The sequence below is a fragment of the Lagopus muta genome, chromosome 24 (genome assembly GCF_023343835.1).
Source record: "Lagopus muta isolate bLagMut1 chromosome 24, bLagMut1 primary, whole genome shotgun sequence".
Classification (NCBI taxonomy): Eukaryota; Metazoa; Chordata; class Aves; order Galliformes; family Phasianidae; genus Lagopus; species Lagopus muta.
Genome location: NC_064456.1, coordinates 1,056,440 through 1,058,754, shown reverse-complemented (window position 1 = coordinate 1,058,754; position 2,315 = coordinate 1,056,440).

The following is a 2,315-nucleotide window of genomic DNA, read 5'->3' as shown; positions in this document are numbered from 1 at the left end:
GCCGTTGTCTTCAGATGTGTGAGTTGCTCTGTCCTGTTGGATTGAAGTACTTAATGTTAAGAAGCAGCCACCCTGCCATTTAAAAAGCAGTTTTCTAATGCTGTAACTGCACAGTGATGTTGTTCTGGGATCTCCAAGACTTCTCTGTGCTGTGTAATGTGGTAAGTTGCTCTTTATTCTGTTTTTAATACCAGTTCAAGTGCGGAGGCTGCTGGATTTAATGAAGGCTTGAAACAGGCAGAAGTGAAGTGCTGCAGTGAGTGCCTCGCTGTGGCACTAAGGTGAATTTTGGACCCTGAACAAAGGGCCCAGGTTTGCTGTGCACAGCAGGATCTGCTCTGGTTGCCTGGGGCTGTTGGTGGGATGTGCTGGGAGCCTGGAGGCTGAAAGCCCAGACCTGTCCATGAGGTGTCTGGCTGATGGTGATGGAGAATTGTCTGCTGGGAACACAGAGCACAGCAGTGCTTGAGAACTGTTTCTTTTCTGAAAGGAGTGGATGTGGCTCATTAAAAGGCAGTGACAATAGAATGCTGAACCAAAGCCCTGCTTGGCTGTGGGAAGTGGAAATGTGTATTTCCTGTGGCAGCCCAGTGAGTGGAAAACTCTCACAGGAAAGGGGGAGAAAATTCAGTTTCTCCTCACCCAAAAACCCTTCTTCCATCTCCTGGGAGAGACCCGGCATCAGTTTATTGTGGACAGAGGTGAAGTCTCCCCAGTGGCAACTTGGAAACACGGGATGCTTGAGAGAGAACGCAGAGGGAGAAGAGCTCTGGTTCAGTCAGATGTTTCCCTTGAGGAGGGAAGAAGTGGGGCTGGCTCCTGCTTGGGGCATTGCAGGCATTGGGGTGAGATGCTGACTTCTCCATGGCAGCACGTCCAGCTGCAGGAAGTGCAGTGTTGGCTTTGCCTTGGTAGGAAGAGGCTTGCATCCTTCCTTGCTGCTCACCCAGCAAGTGTGGTGGAGTTTGGTCACACAGCCTTCAGGGCAGCAGCTGCCCCAGTTCCAGGTAACTGAGATGTAGATAGCATTCATGCTTAGTCTATCTAAACTGCATTCATCTGGATGAAGGTTCTGTCAGGGGAAGCCCAGCCTCTCACTGCTGCTCTTCAGGTGGTGGAGAAGAGCCTGCAGGACTGGCAGTGCTGGAAGCTGCTGAGTCTTCCCACTATGGGATTCCTTCCATCAGATGGGGGTGGGTGCAGAACTCAGGACCTTGGGAAGTCCCTGCTGAAGCAGTGGGGCAAACAGGGAGTTGTTCTCTTGGTTTTTAGGGTCTTGAGATTAAGCTGCTTTGAGTAACTTATCAGTGATGCTTGTGACTGATGTGGTGAAGAACTGAAGTCTTTAAGGGGCTGTCCAGGTCCAAACAAGCTGCTAGGAGGGAGTCCAATGCCTGTTGCAATGGGGAAATGCACTGTGATACCTTTTCCTGAGCTTTTTGTCAACCAAAAGCTGGAGCAACTTCAGGGATCCCTTCCCATGTCTGTGCAGATCAGGTTTCAGTGTTAGCAGAGGGCAGCATCCTGTTCATAAAGGAACATTACTGCTTGTAACCCCAGCCGTGCAGGGCACTGCTGTGGGCGTAGGGATTGTATAAATGCTTGTAACAGACGATGGAACGCATGAACTTTGGCACTGTGCACTGCAGCCCTGCTGTTTGTGATCATAGGTTATCCCAGATATGCTTGTAGGCCTAAAGTTGTTGTAGGAGGTGGAGGAGGAGCAGCAGTTACACACTCACGCCAACCTTGTGACACTCCTTTTCCGCTCTGTTGCATGCAGAAGATGCTGTAGAGGGAAAAGCAGCAGCAACAGCAGCCTCTGTGCTTCCTGCAGCACTGCATGGACCTCACATCCTTCAGAGCTCATAATGAGGTTTCCTGTGAAACCATCGAGGGAAGCTGAGAATGTGAGTTGGTGCTGGACTGCTGCGTGCTGTAAGGACTGATGGAGGGGTTCCCTGCCTTCCGCAAGGGCTTAGAGTGGGAAGAGGATGTTGAGATAGCTTGGGCTCTGATTCTGGCTCATCTGAGCATCAGTTGTGTTTCATGTTTGTGTTTTCTTCCTACCCTGCATTCACCCAGTGCCTCTCTGTGCCTGGTTTCATTTGGGAATGGAGTTATGGAGAGGTTTAATCCTCAGGGGATGAAGGCCACAGCAGTGTTCTGAGGTCAGAGGCAGCAGAGCAGCGTGCTGATAAGAGCTGTGTGTTATCCTGCACTTACCTGAAAGCACTCAGCAATGGTGACTGTGCTGACTGGTAGGTTAAACAGGCACAGGGCTGTTTGCTGCTGGTGTGACACACCGTAACACA